At 53.3% G+C, this 21,036-nt stretch overlaps 1 protein-coding gene across 3 annotated transcripts in view; it reads right to left on the minus strand.

Moving 5' to 3' along the window:
- Positions 1-21,036, minus strand: part of LOC140411246 (kinesin light chain 1-like) — a 669,745-nt gene that overhangs the window by 202,649 nt on the left and 446,060 nt on the right. The window contains exon 1 of one of the 3 annotated variants that reach the window (XM_072500367.1): positions 601-732. The exons of the other annotated variants lie outside the window; for them this stretch is intronic. The gene's annotated coding sequence lies outside the window, so the exon portion shown is untranslated. Of the gene's footprint in view, positions 1-600; positions 733-21,036 lie in introns of those variants that run through there. 3 annotated transcript variants of the gene reach the window in all.

Genomic DNA, 21,036 nt, shown 5'->3' on the forward strand with positions numbered 1-21,036 from the left:
AGTCCCTCCTCCACCCTCCCTACAACACAGCAGCCTCCTGAAGGACCCAGTCCCTCCTCCTCCTCCCTCCCTACAACACAGCAGCCTCCTGAAGGACTCAGTCCCTCCTCCTCCTCCCTACAACACAGCAGCCTCCTTAAGGACCCAGTCCCCTCCTCCACCCTCCCTACAACACAGCAGCCTCCTGAAGGACCCAGTCCCTCCTCCTCCTCCCTACAACACAGCAGCCTCCTGAAGGACTCAGTCCCTCCTCCTCCACCCTCCCTACAACACAGCAGCCTCCTGAAGGACCCAGTCCCTCCTCCTCCTCCCGACAACACAGCAACCTCCTGAAGGATTCAGTCGCTCCACCACCCTCCCTACAACACAGCAGCCCCCTGAAGGATTCAGTCCCTCCTCCTCCTCCAGTCTCCAACACATGTCTGGCTCCCTTCTCACCTTATGGAGAAGGGCCTTGTGACTGAGTCCAGAATATAAAGAGGCTGCTCGGCTGGCTAAAAGGAGGCGAGTGTACCACAACGATTACCAAGCTCAGCTCGCTTCCAAACCCATCTCCCTGCTAACCAGCAGCCAGTGAACAGCAAGTAGATCCAGACTCACCCAGCAGAATCTTGCTTTTACTTAGAACACCTTACATAGTCTGAGCAGTTAATAGATTAGAAATTACTTCCTGAAGGGCAGTCGGCACCGTCACGTTTGAAATGTGGCAACCGATTTGCACAAGACTCTACAGACAGCAGTATAATGAATGAATCATCTGATAGATGCCATGATCTGCACTGCAAGAGTGACAGGAACCCACAGGCATCACGGAGAGCATTGCAGTGGAGGAGCTAATGACAGGGAAGCTTGTCTATGACGAGGGACAGCGAGAAACCCACATACTGAGACGACACACAGTAACAGCACTCTCTCTCGAACTGCACTCTGCTCGACAAAATCAATTCAGATCAGATGACCAAATTCGTTTGGTGAGACCGTCTCTCCAGCACCACCTGCTGTTGTCTGGGAGATGCTGTATCTGTCTGTCACCGTCTGCTGCTGTCTGAGAGATGCTGTATCTGTCACCGTCTGCTGCTGTCTGGGAGATGCTGTGTCTGTCACTGTCTGCTGCTGTCTGAGAGATGCTGTATCTGTCACCGTCTGCTGCTGTCTGGGAGATGCTGTATCTGTCACCGTCTGCTGCTGTCTGGGAGATGCTGTATCTGTCACTGTCTGCTGCTGTCTGGGGAGATGCTGTCTCTGTCACTGTCTGCTGCCGTCTGGGAGATGCTGTATCTGTCACTGTCTGCTGCTGTCTGGGAGATGCTGTATCTGTCACTGTCTGCTGCTGTCTGGGAGATGCTGTATCTGTCACCGTCTGCTGCTGTCTGAGAGATGCTGTATCTGTCACCGTCTGCTGCTGTCTGGGAGATGCTGTATCTGTCTGTCACCGTCTGCTGCTGTCTGGGAGATGCTGTATCTGTCACTGTGTGCTGCTGTCTGGGAGATGCTGTATCTGTCACCGTCTGCTGCTGTCTGGGAGATGCTGTATCTGTCACCGTCTGCTGCTGTCTGGGAGATGCTGTATCTGTCACCGTCTGCTGCTGTCTGGGAGATGCTGTATCTGTCACCGTCTGCTGCTGTCTGGGGAGATGCTGTATCTGTCACTGTCTGCTGCTGTCTGAGAGATGCTGTATCTGTCACTGTCTGCTGCTGTCTGGGAGATGCTGTATCTGTCACCGTCTGCTGCTGTCTGGGAGATGCTGTATCTGTCACCGGTCTGCTGCTGTCTGGGAGATGCTGTATCTGTCACCGTCTGCTGCTGTCTGGGAGATGCTGTATCTGTCTGTCACTGTCTGCTGCTGTCTGGGAGATGCTGTATCTGTCACTGTCTGCTGCTGTCTGGGAGATGCTGTATCTGTCACCGTCCTGCTGCTGTCTGAGAGATGCTGTATCTGTCACTGTCTGCTGCTGTCTGAGAGATGCTGTATCTGTCACTGTCTGCTGCTGTCTGGGAGATGCTGTATCTGTCACTGTCTGCTGCTGTCTGGGAGATGCTGTATCTGTCACTGTCTGCTGCTGTCTGGGAGATGCTGTATCTGTCACTGTTCTGCTGCTGTCTGAGAGATGCTGTATCTGTCACCGTCTGCTGCTGTCTGGGAGATGCTGTATCTGTCACTGTCTGCTGCTGTCTGGGAGATGCTGTATCTGTCACTGTCTGCTGCTGTCTGGGAGATGCTGTATCTGTCACTGTCTGCTGCTGTCTGGGAGATGCTGTATCTGTCACTGTCTGCTGCTGTCTGGGAGATGCTGTATCTGTCACTGTCTGCTGCTGTCTGGGAGATGCTGTATCTGTCACTGTCTGCTGCTGTCTGGGAGATGCTGTATCTGTCACTGTCTGCTGCTGTCTGAGAGATGCTGTATCTGTCACTGTCTGCTGCTGTCTGGGAGATGCTGTATCTGTCACTGTCTGCTGCTGTCTGGGAGATGCTGTATCTGTCTCTGTCTGCTGCTGTCTGAGAGATGCTGTATCTGTCACTGTCTGCTGCTGTCTGGGAGATGCTGTATCTGTCACTGTCTGCTGCTGTCTGGGAGATGCTGTATCTGTCACCGTCTGCTGCTGTCTGAGAGATGCTGTATCTGTCACCGTCTGCTGCTGTCTGAGAGATGCTGTATCTGTCACCGTCTGCTGCTGTCTGGGAGATGCTGTATCTGTCACCGTCTGCTGCTGTCTGGGAGATGCTGTATCTGTCACCGTCTGCTGCTGTCTGAGAGATGCTGTATCTGTCACTGTCTGCTGCTGTCTGGGAGATGCTGTATCTGTCTGTCACTGTCTGCTGCTGTCTGGGAGATGCTGTATCTGTCACTGTCTGCTGCTGTCTGGGAGATGCTGTATCTGTCACCGTCTGCTGCTGTCTGGGAGATGCTGTATCTGTCACTGTCTGCTGCTGTCTGGGAGATGCTGTATCTGTCACTGTCTGCTGCTGTCTGGGAGATGCTGTATCTGTCACCGTCTGCTGCTGTCTGGGAGATGCTGTATCTGTCACTGTCTGCTGCTGTCTGGGAGATGCTGTATCTGTCACTGTCTGCTGCTGTATGGGAGATGCTGTATCTGTCACCGTCTGCTGCTGTCTGGGAGATGCTGTATCTGTCACCGTCTGCTGCTGTCTGGGAGATGCTGTATCTGTCACTGTCTGCTGCTGTCTGAGAGATGCTGTATCTGTCACTGTCTGCTGCTGTCTGAGAGATGCTGTATCTGTCACCGTCTGCTGCTGTCTGAGAGATGCTGTATCTGTCACCGTCTGCTGCTGTCTGGGAGATGCTGTATCTGTCACCGTCTGCTGCTGTCTGGGAGATGCTGTATCTGTCACTGTCTGCTGCTGTCTGGGAGATGCTGTATCTGTCACTGTCTGCTGCTGTCTGAGAGATGCTGTATCTGTCACTGTCTGCTGCTGTCCTGGGAGATGCTGTATCTGTCACTGTCTGCTGCTGTCTGGGAGATGCTGTATCTGTCACTGTCTGTTGCTGTCTGGGAGATGCTGTATCTGTCACCGTCTGCTGCTGTCTGGGAGATGCTGTATCTGTCACCGTCTGCTGCTGTCTGGGAGATGCTGTATCTGTCACCGTCTGCTGCTGTCTGGGAAGATGCTGTATCTGTCTGTCACTGTCTGCTGCTGTCTGGGAGATGCTGTATCTGTCACTGTCTGCTGCTGTCTGGGAGATGCTGTATCTGTCACTGTCTGCTGCTGTCTGGAGATGCTGTATCTGTCACCGTCTGCTGCTGTCTGAGAGATGCTGTATCTGTCACTGTCTGCTGCTGTCTGGGAGATGCTGTATCTGTCACTGTCTGCTGCTGTCTGAGAGATGCTGTATCTGTCACCGTCTGCTGCTGTCTGAGAGATGCTGTATCTGTCACCGTCTGCTGCTGTCTGGGAGATGCTGTATCTGTCACTGTCTGCTGCTGTCTGGGAGATGCTGTATCTGTCACTGTCTGCTGCTGTCTGGAGATGCTGTATCTGTCACTGTCTGCTGCTGTCTGGGAGATGCTGTATCTGTCACTGTCTGCTGCTGTCTGGGAGATGCTGTATCTGTCACTGTCTGCTGCTGTCTGGGAGATGCTGTATCTGTCACTGTCTGCTGCTGTCTGGGAGATGCTGTATCTGTCACTGTCTGCTGCTGTCTGAGAGATGCTGTATCTGTCACTGTCTGCTGCTGTCTGGGAGATGCTGTATCTGTCACTGTCTGCTGCTGTCTGGGAGATGCTGTATCTGTCTCTGTCTGCTGCTGTCTGAGAGATGCTGTATCTGTCACTGTCTGCTGCTGTCTGGGAGATGCTGTATCTGTCACTGTCTGCTGCTGTCTGGGAGATGCTGTATCTGTCACCGTCTGCTGCTGTCTGAGAGATGCTGTATCTGTCACCGTCTGCTGCTGTCTGAGAGATGCTGTATCTGTCACGTCTGCTGCTGTCTGGGAGATGCTGTATCTGTCACCGTCTGCTGCTGTCTGGGAGATGCTGTATCTGTCACCGTCTGCTGCTGTCTGGGAGATGCTGTATCTGTCACCGTCTGCTGCTGTCTGAGAGATGCTGTATCTGTCACTGTCTGCTGCTGTCTGGGAGATGCTGTATCTGTCACTGTCTGCTGCTGTCTGGGAGATGCTGTATCTGTCACCGTCCTGCTGCTGTCTGGGAGATGCTGTATCTGTCACTGTCTGCTGCTGTCTGGGAGATGCTGTATCTGTCACTGTCTGCTGCTGTCTGGGAGATGCTGTATCTGTCACCGTCTGCTGCTGTCTGGGAGATGCTGTATCTGTCACTGTCTGCTGCTGTCTGGGAGATGCTGTATCTGTCACTGTCTGCTGCTGTATGGGAGATGCTGTATCTGTCACCGTCTGCTGCTGTCTGGGAGATGCTGTATCTGTCACCGTCTGCTGCTGTCTGGGAGATGCTGTATCTGTCACTGTCTGCTGCTGTCTGGGAGATGCTGTATCTGTCACTGTCTGTTGCTGTCTGGGAGATGCTGTATCTGTCACCGTCTGCTGCTGTCTGGGAGATGCTGTATCTGTCACCGTCTGCTGCTGTCTGGGAGATGCTGTATCTGTCACCGTCTGCTGCTGTCTGGGAGATGCTGTATCTGTCACTGTCTGCTGCTGTCTGGGAGATGCTGTATCTGTCACCGTCTGCTGCTGTCTGGGAGATGCTGTATCTGTCACCGTCTGCTGCTGTCTGGGAGATGCTGTATCTGTCACTGTCTGTTGCTGTCTGGGAGATGCTGTATCTGTCACTGTCTGTTGCTGTCTGGGAGATGCTGTATCTGTCACCGTCTGCTGCTGTCTGAGAGATGCTGTATCTGTCACTGTCTGTTGCTGTCTGGGAGATGCTGTATCTGTCACTGTCTGCTGCTGTCTGGAGAGATGCTGTATCTGTCACTGTCTGCTGCTGTCTGGGAGATGCTGTATCTGTCACTGTCTGCTGCTGTCTGGGAGATGCTGTATCTGTCACCGTCTGCTGCTGTCTGGAGATGCTGTATCTGTCACTGTCTGCTGCTGTCTGGGAGATGCTGTATCTGTCACTGTCTGCTGCTGTCTGGGAGATGCTGTATCTGTCACTGTCTGCTGCTGTCTGAGAGATGCTGTATCTGTCACTGTCTGCTGCTGTCTGGGAGATGCTGTATCTGTCACCGTCTGCTGCTGTCTGGGAGATGCTGTATCTGTCACTGTCTGCTGCTGTCTGAGAGATGCTGTATCTGTCACTGTCTGTTGCTGTCTGGGGATGCTGTATCTGTCACCGTCTGCTGCTGTCTGAGAGATGCTGTATCTGTCACTGTCTGCTGCTGTCTGAGAGATGCTGTATCTGTCACTGTCTGCTGCTGTCTGGGGAGATGCTGTATCTGTCACTGTCTGCTGCTGTCTGGGAGATGCTGTATCTGTCACTGTCTGCTGCTGTCTGGGAGATGCTGTATCTGTCACTGTCTGCTGCTGTCTGGGAGATGCTGTATCTGTCACTGTCTGCTGCTGTCTGGAGATGCTGTATCTGTCACCGTCTGCTGCTGTCTGAGGAGATGCTGTATCTGTCACTGTCTGCTGCTGTCTGGGAGATGCTGTATCTGTCACTGTCTGCTGCTGTCTGGGAGATGCTGTATCTGTCACTGTCTGCTGCTGTCTGGGAGATGCTGTATCTGTCACTGTCTGCTGCTGTCTGGGAGATGCTGTATCTGTCACTGTCTGCTGCTGTCTGGGAGATGCTGTATCTGTCACTGTCTGCTGCTGTCTGGGAGATGCTGTATCTGTCACTGTCTGCTGCTGTCTGGGAGATGCTGTATCTGTCACCGTCTGCTGCTGTCTGGGAGATGCTGTATCTGTCACTGTCTGCTGCTGTCTGGGAGATGCTGTATCTGTCACTGTCTGCTGCTGTCTGAGAGATGCTGTATCTGTCACTGTCTGCTGCTGTCTGGGAGATGCTGTATCTGTCACTGTCTGCTGCTGTCTGGGAGATGCTGTATCTGTCAACGTCTGCTGCTGTCTGGGAGATGCTGTATCTGTCACTGTCTGCTGCTGTCTGGGAGATGCTGTATCTGTCACTGTCTGCTGCTGTCTGGGAGATGCTGTATCTGTCACTGTCTGCTGCTGTCTGAGGAGATGCTGTATCTGTCACTGTCTGCTGCTGTCTGGGAGGATGCTGTATCTGTCACTGTCTGCTGCTGTCTGGGAGATGCTGTATCTGTCACTGTCTGCTGCTGTCTGGAGAGATGCTGTATCTGTCGACTGTCTGCTGCTGTCTGAGAGATGCTGTATCTGTCACTGTCTGCTGCTGTCTGAGGAGATGCTGTATCTGTCACCTGTCTGCTGCTGTCTGGGAGATGCTGTATCTGTCACCGTCTGCTGCTGTCTGGAGATGCTGTATCTGTCACTGTCTGCTGCTGTCTGTGAGATGCTGTATCTGTCACTGTCTGCTGCTGTCTGGAGATGCTGTATCTGTCACCGTCTGCTGCTGTCTGAGAGATGCTGTATCTGTCACTGTCTGCTGCTGTCTGGGAGATGCTGTATCTGTCACTGTCTGCTGCTGTCTGGGAGATGCTGTATCTGTCACTGTCTGCTGCTGTCTGGGAGATGCTGTATCTGTCACTGTCCTGCTGCTGTCTGGGAGATGCTGTATCTGTCACCTGTCTGCTGCTGTCTGGGAGATGCTGTATCTGTCACTGTCTGCTGCTGTCTGGAGATGCTGTATCTGTCACCTGTCTGCTGCTGTCTGGGAGATGCTGTATCTGTCACTGTCTGCTGCTGTCTGGTGAGATGCTGTATCTGTCACTGTCTGCTGCTGTCTGGAGATGCTGTATCTGTCACTGTCTGCTGCTGTCTGAGAGATGCTGTATCTGTCACTGTCTGCTGCTGTCTGGGAGATGCTGTATCTGTCACTGTCTGCTGCTGTCTGTGAGATGCTGTATCTGTCACTGTCTGCTGCTGTCTGGGAGATGCTGTATCTGTCACGTCTGCTGCTGTCTGGGAGATGCTGTATCTGTCACTGTCTGCTGCTGTCTGGGAGATGCTGTATCTGTCACCGTCTGCTGCTGTCTGTGAGATGCTGTATCTGTCACCGTCTGCTGCTGTCTGGGAGATGCTGTATCTGTCACTGTCTGCTGCTGTCTGGAGATGCTGTATCTGTCACCGTCTGCTGCTGTCTGGGAGATGCTGTATCTGTCACTGTCTGCTGCTGTCTGGGAGATGCTGTATCTGTCACTGTCTGCTGCTGTCTGGAGATGCTGTATCTGTCACCTGTCTGCTGCTGTCTGGGAGATGCTGTATCTGTCACCGTCTGCTGCTGTCTGGAGATGCCTGTATCTGTCACCGTCTGCTGCTGTCTGGGAGATGCTGTATCTGTCACTGTCTGCTGCTGTCTGGGAGATGCTGTATCTGTCACCGTCTGCTGCTGTCTGAGAGATGCTGTATCTGTCACCGTCTGCTGCTGTCTGAGAGATGCTGTATCTGTCACTGTCTGCTGCTGTCTGGGAGATGCTGTATCTGTCACCGTCTGCTGCTGTCTGAGAGATGCTGTATCTGTCACCGTCTGCTGCTGTCTGAGAGATGCTGTATCTGTCACCTGTCTGCTGCTGTCTGGGAGATGCTGTATCTGTCACCGTCTGCTGCTGTCTGAGAGATGCTGTATCTGTCACTGTCTGCTGCTGTCTGGGAGATGCTGTATCTGTCACTGTCTGCTGCTGTCTGGGAGATGCTGTATCTGTCACTGTCTGCTGCTGTCTGGAGATGCTGTATCTGTCACTGTCTGCTGCTGTCTGGGAGATGCTGTATCTGTCACTGTCTGCTGCTGTCTGAGAGATGCTGTATCTGTCACTGTCTGCTGCTGTATCTGTCACTGTCTGCTGCTGTCTGGGAGATGCTGTATCTGTCACTGTCTGCTGCTGTCTGGGAGATGCTGTATCTGTCACTGTCTGCTGCTGTCTGGGAGATGCTGTATCTGTCACTGTCTGCTGCTGTCTGGGAGATGCTGTATCTGTCACTGTTTGCTGTCTGGGAGATGCTGTATCTGTCACTGTCTGCTGCTGTCTGAGAGATGCTGTATCTGTCACTGTCTGCTGCTGTCTGAGAGATGCTGTATCTGTCACTGTCTGCTGCTGTCTGAGAGATGCTGTATCTGTCACTGTCTGCTGAGCTGTCTGTCACTGTCTGCTGCTGTCGAGATGCTGTATCTGTCACTGTCTGCTGCTGTCTGGGAGATGCTGTATCTGTCACTGTCTGCTGCTGTCTGAGAGATGCTGTATCTGTCACTGTCTGCTGCTGTCTGGGAGATGCTGTATCTGTCACTGTCTGCTGCTGTCTGGGAGATGCTGTATCTGTCACTGTCTGCTGCTGTCTGGGAGATGCTGTATCTGTCACTGTCTGCTGCTGTCTGGGAGATGCTGTATCTGTCACTGTCTGCTGCTGTCTGGGAGATGCTGTATCTGTCACTGTCTGCTGCTGTCTGAGAGATGCTGTATCTGTCACTGTCTGCTGCTGTCTGGAGATGCTGTATCTGTCACTGTCTGCTGCTGTCTGGGAGAGATGCTGTATCTGTCACTGTCTGCTGCTGTCTGGGAGATGCTGTATCTGTCACTGTCTGCTGCTGTCTGGGAGATGCTGTATCTGTCACTGTCTGCTGCTGTCTGAGGAGATGCTGTATCTGTCACTGTCTGCTGCTGTCTGGAGATGCTGTATCTGTCACCGTCTGCTGCTGTCTGGAGATGCTGTATCTGTCACCGTCTGCTGCTGTCTGGGAGATGCTGTATCTGTCACCTGTCTGCTGCTGTCTGGGAGATGCTGTATCTGTCACTGTCTGCTGCTGTCTGGGAGATGCTGTATCTGTCACCTGTCTGCTGCTGTCTGGGAGATGCTGTATCTGTCACTGTCTGCTGCTGTCTGGAGATGCTGTATCTGTCACCGTCTGCTGCTGTCTGAGAGATGCTGTATCTGTCACCGTCTGCTGCTGTCTGGAGATGCTGTATCTGTCACTGTCTGCTGCTGTCCTGAGAGATGCTGTATCTGTCACTGTCTGCTGCTGTCTGGGAGATGCTGTATCTGTCACTGTCTGCTGCTGTCTGAGAGATGCTGTATCTGTCACCGTCTGCTGCTGTCTGAGAGATGCTGTATCTGTCACCTGTCTGCTGCTGTCTGGGAGATGCTGTATCTGTCACTGTCTGCTGCTGTCTGGGAGATGCTGTATCTGTCACCGTCTGCTGCTGTCTGGAGATGCTGTATCTGTCACCGTCTGCTGCTGTCTGGGAGATGCTGTATCTGTCACTGTCTGCTGCTGTCTGGGAGATGCTGTATCTGTCACTGTCTTGCTGCTGTCTGGAGAGATGCTGTATCTGTCACCGTCTGCTGCTGTCTGAGAGATGCTGTATCTGTCACCTGTCTGCTGCTGTCTGGGAGATGCTGTATCTGTCACCTGTCTGCTGCTGTCTGAGAGATGCTGTATCTGTCACCGTCTGCTGCTGTCTGGGAGATGCTGTATCTGTCACTGTCTGCTGCTGTCTGAGAGATGCTGTATCTGTCACTGTCTGCTGCTGTCTGGGAGATGCTGTATCTGTCACTGTCTGCTGCTGTCTGGGAGATGCTGTATCTGTCACTGTCTGCTGCTGTCTGGGAGATGCTGTATCTGTCACTGTCTGCTGCTGTCTGAGAGATGCTGTATCTGTCACTGTCTGCTGCTGTCTGGGAGATGCTGTATCTGTCACTGTCTGCTGCTGTCTGGGAGATGCTGTATCTGTCACTGTCTGCTGCTGTCTGGGAGATGCTGTATCTGTCACTGTCTGCTGCTGTCTGGGAGATGCTGTATCTGTCACCGTCTGCTTTGCTGTCTGGGAGTGCTGTATCTGTCACTGTCTGCTGCTGTCTGAGAGATGCTGTATCTGTCACTGTCTGCTGCTGTCTGGGAGATGCTGTATCTGTCACTGTCTGCTGCTGTCTGGGAGATGCTGTATCTGTCACCGTCTGCTGCTGTCTGGGAGATGCTGTATCTGTCACCGTCTGCTGCTGTCTGGGAGATGCTGTATCTGTCACTGTCTGCTGCTGTCTGGGAGATGCTGTATCTGTCACTGTCTGCTGCTGTCCTGGGAGATGCTGTATCTGTCACTGTCTGCTGCTGTCTGGGAGATGCTGTATCTGTCACCGTCTGCTGCTGTCTGGGAGATGCTGTATCTGTCACCGTCTGCTGCTGTCTGGGAGATGCTGTATCTGTCACTGTCTGCTGCTGTCTGGGAGATGCTGTATCTGTCACCGTCTGCTGCTGTCTGGGAGATGCTGTATCTGTCACCGTCTGCTGCTGTCTGGAGAGATGCTGTATCTGTCACTGTCTGCTGCTGTCTGGAGATGCTGTATCTGTCTCACTGTCTGCTGCTGTCTGGGAGATGCTGTATCTGCACTGTCTGCTGCTGTCTGGGAGATGCTGTATCTGTCACTGTCTGCTGCTGTCTGAGAGATGCTGTATCTGTCACCGTCTGCTGCTGTCTGAGAGATGCTGTATCTGTCACTGTCTGCTGCTGTCTGGGAGATGCTGTATCTGTCACTGTCTGCTGCTGTCTGGAGATGCTGTATCTGTCACTGTCTGCTGCTGTCTGAGAGATGCTGTATCTGTCACTGTCTGCTGCTGTCTGAGAGATGCTGTATCTGTCACTGTCTGCTGCTGTCTGAGAGATGCTGTATCTGTCACCTGTCTGCTGCTGTCTGAGAGATGCTGTATCTGTCACCTGTCTGCTGCTGTCTGGGAGATGCTGTATCTGTCACTGTCTGCTGCTGTCTGGGAGATGCTGTATCTGTCACCTGTCTGCTGCTGTCTGGGAGATGCTGTATCTGTCACTGTCTGCTGCTGTCTGGGAGATGCTGTATCTGTCACTGTCTGCTGCTGTCTGGGAGATGCTGTATCTGTCACTGTCTGCTGCTGTCTGGGAGATGCTGTATCTGTCACTGTCTGCTGCTGTCTGGGAGATGCTGTATCTGTCACCGTCTGCTGCTGTCTGGAGATGCTGTATCTGTCACTGTCTGCTGCTGTCTGGGAGATGCTGTATCTGTCACTGTCTGCTGCTGTCTGGAGATGCTGTATCTGTCACTGTCTGCTGCTGTCTGAGAGATGCTGTATCTGTCACTGTCTGCTGCTGTCTGGGAGATGCTGTATCTGTCACTGTCTGCTGCTGTCTGGGAGATGCTGTATCTGTCACTGTCTGCTGCTGTCTGGGAGATGCTGTATCTGTCACCGTCTGCTGCTGTCTGGGAGATGCTGTATCTGTCACTGTCTGCTGCTGTCTGGGAGATGCTGTATCTGTCACTGTCTGCTGCTGTCTGGGAGATGCTGTATCTGTCACTGTCTGCTGCTGTCTGGGAGATGCTGTATCTGTCACTGTCTGCTGCTGTCTGGGAGATGCTGTATCTGTCACTGTCTGCTGCTGTCTGGGAGATGCTGTATCTGTCACTGTCTGCTGCTGTCTGGGAGATGCTGTATCTGTCACTGTCTGCTGCTGTCTGGAGATGCTGTATCTGTCACTGTCTGCTGCTGTCTGGGAGATGCTGTATCTGTCACTGTCTGCTGCTGTCTGGGAGATGCTGTATCTGTCACTGTCTGCTGCTGTCTGAGAGATGCTGTATCTGTCACTGTCTGCTGCTGTCTGGGAGATGCTGTATCTGTCACTGTCTGCTGCTGTCTGAGAGATGCTGTATCTGTCACTGTCTGCTGCTGTCTGGGAGATGCTGTATCTGTCACCGTCTGCTGCTGTCTGGGGGATGCTGTATCTGTCTGTCACCTGTCTGCTGCTGTCTGGGAGATGCTGTATCTGTCACTGTCTGCTGCTGTCTGGGAGATGCTGTATCTGTCCACTGTCTGCTGCTGTCTGGGAGATGCTGTATCTGTCACTGTCTGCTGCTGTCTGGGAGATGCTGTATCTGTCACTGTCTGCTGCTGTCTGGGAGATGCTGTATCTGTCACCGTCTGCTGCTGTCTGGGAGATGCTGTATCTGTCACTGTCTGCTGCTGTCTGGGAGATGCTGTATCTGTCACTGTCTGCTGCTGTCTGGGAGATGCTGTATCTGTCACCGTCTGCTGCTGTCTGGGAGATGCTGTATCTGTCACTGTCTGCTGCTGTCTGAGAGATGCTGTATCTGTCACTGTCTGCTGCTGTCTGGGAGATGCTGTATCTGTCACCGTCTGCTGCTGTCTGGAGATGCTGTATCTGTCACTGTCTGCTGCTGTCTGGGAGATGCTGTATCTGTCTGTCACCGTCTGCTGCTGTCTGGGAGATGCTGTATCTGTCTGTCACCGTCTGCTGCTGTCTGGGAGATGCTGTATCTGTCACTGTCTGCTGCTGTCTGGGAGATGCTGTATCTGTCACCTGTCTGCTGCTGTCTGGGAGATGCTGTATCTGTCTGTCACCGTCTGCTGCTGTCTGGGAGATGCTGTATCTGTCACTGTCTGCTGCTGTCTGGGAGATGCTGTATCTGTCACCGTCTGCTGCTGTCTGGGAGATGCTGTATCTGTCTGTCACCGTCTGCTGCTGTCTGGGAGAATGCTGTATCTGTCACTGTCTGCTGCTGTCTGGGAGATGCTGTATCTGTCACCTGTCTGCTGCTGTCTGGGAGATGCTGTATCTGTCACTGTCTGCTGCTGTCTGGGAGATGCTGTATCTGTCACTGTCTGCTGCTGTCTGGGAGATGCTGTATCTGTCACTGTCTGCTGCTGTCTGGGAGATGCTGTATCTGTCACCGTCTGCTGCTGTCTGGGAGATGCTGTATCTGTCTGTCACCGTCTGCTGCTGTCTGGGAGATGCTGTATCTGTCACTGTCTGCTGCTGTCTGGGAGATGCTGTATCTGTCACCTGTCTGCTGCTGTCTGGGAGATGCTGTATCTGTCACCGTCTGCTGCTGTCTGGGAGATGCTGTATCTGTCACTGTCTGCTGCTGTCTGAGAGATGCTGTATCTGTCACCGTCTGCTGCTGTCTGGAGAGATGCTGTATCTGTCACCGTCTGCTGCTGTCTGGGAGATGCTGTATCTGTCACCGTCTGCTGCTGTCTGAGAGATGCTGTATCTGTCACCTGTCTGCTGCTGTCTGGGAGATGCTGTATCTGTCACTGTCTGCTGCTGTCTGGGAGATGCTGTATCTGTCACTGTCTGCTGCTGTCTGGGAGATGCTGTATCTGTCACCGTCTGCTGCTGTCTGGGAGATGCTGTATCTGTCACTGTCTGCTGCTGTCTGGGAGATGCTGTATCTGTCACCGTCTGCTGCTGTCTGGGAGATGCTGTATCTGTCACTGTCTGCTGCTGTCTGGGAGATGCTGTATCTGTCACTGTCTGTTGCTGTCTGGGAGATGCTGTGTCTGTCACTGTCTGCTGCTGTCTGGGAGATGCTGTATCTGTCACCGTCTGCTGCTGTCTGGGAGATGCTGTATCTGTCTGTCACCGTCTGCTGCTGTCTGGGAGATGCTGTATCTGTCACTGTCTGCTGCTGTCTGGGAGATGCTGTATCTGTCACCGTCTGCTGCTGTCTGGGAGATGCTGTATCTGTCACTGTCTGCTGCTGTCTGGAGATGCTGTATCTGTCACCGTCTGCTGCTGTCTGGGAGATGCTGTATCTGTCACTGTCTGCTGCTGTCTGGGAGATGCTGTATCTGTCACTGTCTGCTGCTGCCTGGGAGATGCTGTATCTGTCTGTCCACCGTCTGCTGCTGTCTGGGAGATGCTGTATCTGTCACTGTCTGCTGCTGTCTGGGAGATGCTGTATCTGTCACCGTCTGCTGCTGTCTGGGAGATGCTGTATCTGTCACCTGTCTGCTGCTGTCTGGGAGATGCTGTATCTGTCACTGTCTGCTGCTGTCTGGGAGATGCTGTATCTGTCACCGTCTGCTGCTGTCTGGGAGATGCTGTATCTGTCACTGTCTGCTGCTGTCTGGGAGATGCTGTATCTGTCACTGTCTGCTGCTGTCTGGGAGATGCTGTATCTGTCACTGTCTGCTGCTGTCTGAGAGATGCTGTATCTGTCACCGTCTGCTGCTGTCTGGGAGATGCTGTATCTGTCACCGTCTGCTGCTGTCTGGGAGATGCTGTATCTGTCACTGTCTGCTGCTGTCTGGGAGATGCTGTATCTGTCACCGTCTGCTGCTGTCTGGGAGATGCTGTATCTGTCACCGTCTGCTGCTGTCTGGGAGATGCTGTATCTGTCACCGTCTGCTGCTGTCTGGGAGATGCTGTATCTGTCACCGTCTGCTGCTGTCTGAGAGATGCTGTATCTGTCACTGTCTGCTGCTGTCTGGGAGATGCTGTATCTGTCTGTCACTGTCTGCTGCTGTCTGGGAGATGCTGTATCTGTCACTGTCTGCTGCTGTCTGGGAGATGCTGTATCTGTCACCGTCTGCTGCTGTCTGGGAGATGCTGTATCTGTCACTGTCTGCTGCTGTCTGGGAGATGCTGTATCTGTCACCGTCTGCTGCTGTCTGGGAGATGCTGTATCTGTCACTGTCTGCTGCTGTCTGGGAGATGCTGTATCTGTCACCGTCTGCTGCTGTCTGGGAGATGCTGTATCTGTCACTGTCTGCTGCTGTCTGGGAGATGCTGTATCTGTCACTGTCTGCTGCTGTCTGGGAGATGCTGTATCTGTCACCGTCTGCTGCTGTCTGGGAGATGCTGTATCTGTCACCGTCTGCTGCTGTCTGGGAGATGCTGTATCTGTCACTGTCTGCTGCTGTCTGGGAGATGCTGTATCTGTCACCGTCTGCTGCTGTCTGGGAGATGCTGTATCTGTCACTGTCTGCTGCTGTCTGGAGATGCTGTATCTGTCACCGTCTGCTGCTGTCTGGGAGATGCTGTATCTGTCACTGTCTGCTGCTGTCTGGGAGATGCTGTATCTGTCACTGTCTGCTGCTGTCTGGGAGATGCTGTATCTGTCTGTCACCGTCTGCTGCTGTCTGGGAGATGCTGTATCTGTCACTGTCTGCTGCTGTCTGGGAGATGCTGTATCTGTCACCGTCTGCTGCTGTCTGGGAGATGCTGTATCTGTCACTGTCTGCTGCTGTCTGGGAGATGCTGTATCTGTCACTGTCTGCTGCTGTCTGGGAGATGCTGTATCTGTCACCGTCTGCTGCTGTCTGGGAGATGCTGTATCTGTCACGTCTGCTGCTGTCTGGGAGATGCTGTATCTGTCACTGTCTGCTGCTGTCTGGGAGATGCTGTATCTGTCACTGTCTGCTGCTGTCTGAGAGATGCTGTATCTGTCACTGTCTGCTGCTGTCTGGGAGATGCTGTATCTGTCACTGTCTGCTGCTGTCTGAGAGATGCTGTATCTGTCACCGTCTGCTGCTGTCTGGGAGATGCTGTATCTGTCACCGTCTGCTGCTGTCTGGGAGATGCTGTATCTGTCACCGTCTGCTGCTGTCTGGGAGATGCTGTATCTGTCACCGTCTGCTGCTGTCTGGGAGATGCTGTATCTGTCACTGTCTGCTGCTGTCTGGGAGATGCTGTATCTGTCACTGTCTGCTGCTGTCTGGGAGATGCTGTATCTGTCACTGTCTGCTGCTGTCTGGGAGATGCTGTATCTGTCACTGTCTGCTGCTGTCTGAGAGATGCTGTATCTGTCACCGTCTGCTGCTGTCTGAGAGATGCTGTATCTGTCACTGTCTGCTGCTGTCTGAGAGATGCTGTATCTGTCACCGTCTGCTGCTGTCTGAGAGATGCTGTATCTGTCACTGTCTGCTGCTGTCTGGGAGATGCTGTATCTGTCACTGTCTGCTGCTGTCTGAGAGATGCTGTATCTGTCACTGTCTGCTGCTGTCTGAGAGATGCTGTATCTGTCACTGTCTGCTGCTGTCTGAGAGATGCTGTATCTGTCACCGTCCTGCTGCTGTCTGAGAGATGCTGTATCTGTCACTGTCTGCTGCTGTCTGGGAGATGCTGTATCTGTCACTGTCTGCTGCTGTCTGGGAGATGCTGTATCTGTCACTGTCTGCTGCTGTCTGGAGATGCTGTATCTGTCACTGTCTGCTGCTGTCTGGGAGATGCTGTATCTGTCACTGTCTGCTGCTGTCTGGGAGATGCTGTATCTGTCACCTGTCTGCTGCTGTCTGGGAGATGCTGTATCTGTCACCTGTCTGCTGCTGTCTGGGAGATGCTGTATCTGTCACCGTCTGCTGCTGTCTGGGAGATGCTGTATCTGTCACTGTCTGCTGCTGTCTGGAGATGCTGTATCTGTCACTGTCTCTGCTGCTGTCTGGGAGATGCTGTATCTGTCACTGTCTGCTGCTGTCTGGGAGATGCTGTATCTGTCACTGTCTGCTGCTGTCTGGGAGATGCTGTATCTGTCACAGTCTGCTGCTGTCTGGGAGATGCTGTATCTGTCTGTCACCGTCTGCTGCTGTCTGGGAGATGCTGTATCTGTCACTGTCTGCTGCTGTCTGGGAGATGCTGTATCTGTCACTGTCTGCTGCTGTCTGGGAGATGCTGTATCTGTCACCGTCTGCTGCTGTCTGGGAGATGCTGTATCTGTCACTGTCTGCTGCTGTCTGGGAGATGCTGTATCTGTCACTGTCTGCTGCTGTCTGGGAGATGCTGTATCTGTCACCGTCTGCTGCTGTCTGGGAGATGCTGTATCTGTCTTCACCTGTCTGCTGCTGTCTGGGAGATGCTGTATCTGTCACTGTCTGCTGCTGTCTGGGAGATGCTGTATCTGTCTGTCACCGTCTGCTGCTGTCTGGAGATGCTGTATCTGTCACTGTCTGCTGCTGTCTGGGAGATGCTGTATCTGTCTGTCACCGTCTGCTGCTGTCTGAGAGATGCTGTATCTGTCTGTCACCGTCTGCTGCTGTCTGGGAGATGCTGTATCTGTCACTGTCTGCTGCTGTCTGGAGATGCTGTATCTGTCACCGTCTGCTGCTGTCTGGGAGATGCTGTATCTGTCTGTCACCGTCTGCTGCTGTCTGGAGATGCTGTATCTGTCACTGTCTGCTGCTGTCTGGGAGATGCTGTATCTGTCACCGTCTGCTGCTGTCTGGGAGATGCTGTATCTGTCACTGTCTGCTGCTGTCTGGGAGATGCTGTATCTGTCACCGTCTGCTGCTGTCTGGAGATGCTGTATCTGTCACTGTCTGCTGCTGTCTGGGAGATGCTGTATCTGTCACCGTCTGCTGCTGTCTGGAGATGCTGTATCTGTCACTGTCTGCTGCTGTCTGGGAGATGCTGTATCTGTCACCGTCTGCTGCTGTCTGGGAGATGCTGTATCTGTCTGTCACCGTCTGCTGCTGTCTGGGAGATGCTGTATCTGTCACTGTCTGCTGCTGTCTGGAGATGCTGTATCTGTCACCGTCTGCTGCTGTCTGGGAGATGCTGTATCTGTCACTGTCTGCTGCTGTCTGGGAGATGCTGTATCTGTCACCGTCTGCTGCTGTCTGGGAGATGCTGTATCTGTCACTGTCTGCTGCTGTCTGGAGATGCTGTATCTGTCACCGTCTGCTGCTGTCTGGGAGATGCTGTATCTGTCACCTGTCTGCTGCTGTCTGGGAGATGCTGTATCTGTCACCTGTCTGCTGCTGTCTGGGAGATGCTGTATCTGTCACCGTCTGCTGCTGTCTGGGAGATGCTGTATCTGTCACTGTCTGCTGCTGTCTGGGAGATGCTGTATCTGTCACTGTCTGCTGCTGTCTGGGAGATGCTGTATCTGTCACTGTCTGCTGCTGTCTGGGAGATGCTGTATCTGTCACTGTCTGCTGCTGTCTGGGAGATGCTGTATCTGTCACCGTCTGCTGCTGTCTGGGAGATGCTGTATCTGTCACCGTCTGCTGCTGTCTGGGAGATGCTGTATCTGTCACTGTCTGCTGCTGGTCTGGGAGATGCTGTATCTGTCACTGTCTGCTGCTGTCTGGGAGATGCTGTATCTGTCACTGTCTGCTGCTGTCTGGGAGATGCTGTATCTGTCACCTGTCTGCTGCTGTCTGGGAGATGCTGTATCTGTCACCTGTCTGCTGCTGTCTGGGAGATGCTGTATCTGTCTGTCACCGTCTGCTGCTGTCTGGGAGATGCTGTATCTGTCACAGTCTGCTGCTGTCTGGGAGATGCTGTATCTGTCACCGTCTGCTGCTGTCTGGGAGATGCTGTATCTGTCACTGTCTGCTGCTGTCTGGGAGATGCTGTATCTGTCACTGTCTGCTGCTGTCTGGGAGATGCTGTATCTGTCACCGTCTGCTGCTGTCTGGGAGATGCTGTATCTGTCACTGTCTGCTGCTGTCTGGGAGATGCTGTATCTGTCACCGTCTGCTGCTGTCTGGGAGATGCTGTATCTGTCACCGTCTGCTGCTGTCTGGGAGATGCTGTATCTGTCACTGTCTGCTGCTGTCTGGGAGATGCTGTATCTGTCACCGTCTGCTGCTGTCTGGGAGATGCTGTATCTGTCACTGTCTGCTGCTGTCTGGGAGATGCTGTATCTGTCACTGTCTGCTGCTGTCTGGGAGATGCTGTATCTGTCACCGTCTGCTGCTGTCTGGGAGATGCTGTATCTGTCACCGTGCTGCTGCTGTCTGGGAGATGCTGTATCTGTCACCGTCTGCTGCTGTCTGGGAGATGCTGTATCTGTCACTGTCTGCTGCTGTCTGGGAGATGCTGTATCTGTCACCTGTCTGCTGCTGTCTGGGAGATGCTGTATCTGTCACCTGTCTGCTGCTGTCTGGGAGATGCTGTATCTGTCACCTGTCTGCTGCTGTCTGGGAGATGCTGTATCTGTCACCGTCTGCTGCTGTCTGGGAGATGCTGTATCTGTCACCTGTCTGCTGCTGTCTGGGAGATGCTGTATCTGTCACTGTCTGCTGCTGTCTGGGAGATGCTGTATCTGTCACTGTCTGCTGCTGTCTGGGAGATGCTGTATCTGTCCACCTGTCTGCTGCTGTCTGGGAGATGCTGTATCTGTCACTGTCTGCTGCTGTCTGGGAGATGCTGTATCTGTCACCGTCTGCTGCTGTCTGGGAGATGCTGTATCTGTCTGTCACCGTCTGCTGCTGTCTGGGAGATGCTGTATCTGTCACCTGTCTGCTGCTGTCTGGGAGATGCTGTATCTGTCACCGTCTGCTGCTGTCTGGGAGATGCTGTATCTGTCACTGTCTGCTGCTGTCTGGGAGATGCTGTATCTGTCACGTCTGCTGCTGTCTGGGAGATGCTGTATCTGTCACCTGTCTGCTGCTGTCTGGGAGATGCTGTATCTGTCACTGTCTGCTGCTGTCTGGGAGATGCTGTATCTGTCACCGTCTGCTGCTGTCTGGGAGATGCTGTATCTGTCTGTCACCGTCTGCTGCTGTCTGGGAGATGCTGTATCTGTCACCTGTCTGCTGCTGTCTGGGAGATGCTGTATCTGTCACCGTCTGCTGCTGTCTGGGAGATGCTGTATCTGTCACTGTCTGCTGCTGTCTGGGAGATGCTGTATCTGTCACTGTCTGCTGCTGTCTGGGAGATGCTGTATCTGTCACCGTCTGCTGCTGTCTGGGAGATGCTGTATCTGTCACTGTCTGCTGCTGTCTGGGAGATGCTGTATCTGTCACCGTCTGCTGCTGTCTGGGAGATGCTGTATCTGTCCACCGTCTGCTGCTGTCTGGGAGATGCTGTATCTGTCACTGTCTGCTGCTGTCTGGGAGATGCTGTATCTGTCACCCTGTCTGCTGCTGTCTGGGAGATGCTGTATCTGTCACCGTCTGCTGCTGTCTGGAGATGCTGTATCTGTCACCGTCTGCTGCTGTCTGGGAGATGCTGTATCTGTCACCTGTCTGCTGCTGTCTGGGAGATGCTGTATCTGTCACTGTCTGCTGCTGTCTGGGAGATGCTGTATCTGTCACTGTCTGCTGCTGTCTGGGAGATGCTGTATCTGTCACCGTCTGCTGCTGTCTGGGAGATGCTGTATCTGTCACCGTCTGCTGCTGTCTGGGAGATGCTGTATCTGTCACCTGTCTGCTGCTGTCTGGGAGATGCTGTATCTGTCACCGTCTGCTGCTGTCTGGGAGATGCTGTATCTGTCACCGTCTGCTGCTGTCTGGGAGATGCTGTATCTGTCACCTGTCTGCTGCTGTCTGGGAGATGCTGTATCTGTCACTGTCTGCTGCTGTCTGGGAGATGCTGTATCTGTCACTTGCTGTCTGCTGCTGTCTGGGAGATGCTGTATCTGTCACCGTCTGCTGCTGTCTGGGAGATGCTGTATCTGTCACCTGTCTGCTGCTGTCTGGGAGATGCTGTATCTGTCACCGTCTGCTGCTGTCTGGGAGATGCTGTATCTGTCACTGTCTGCTGCTGTCTGAGAGATGCTGTATCTGTCACTGTCTGCTGCTGTCTGGAGATGCTGTATCTGTCACTGTCTGCTGCTGTCTGGGAGATGCTGTATCTGTCACTGTCTGCTGCTGTCTGGGAGATGCTGTATCTGTCACCGTCTGCTGCTGTCTGAGAGATGCTGTATCTGTCACCGTCTGCTGCTGTCTGGGAGATGCTGTATCTGTCACTGTCTGCTGCTGTCTGGGAGATGCTGTATCTGTCACCGTCTGCTGCTGTCCTGGGAGATGCTGTA

The sequence above is a fragment of the Scyliorhinus torazame genome, chromosome 4, assembly GCF_047496885.1.
Source record: "Scyliorhinus torazame isolate Kashiwa2021f chromosome 4, sScyTor2.1, whole genome shotgun sequence".
Lineage (NCBI taxonomy): Eukaryota > Metazoa > Chordata > Chondrichthyes > Carcharhiniformes > Scyliorhinidae > Scyliorhinus > Scyliorhinus torazame.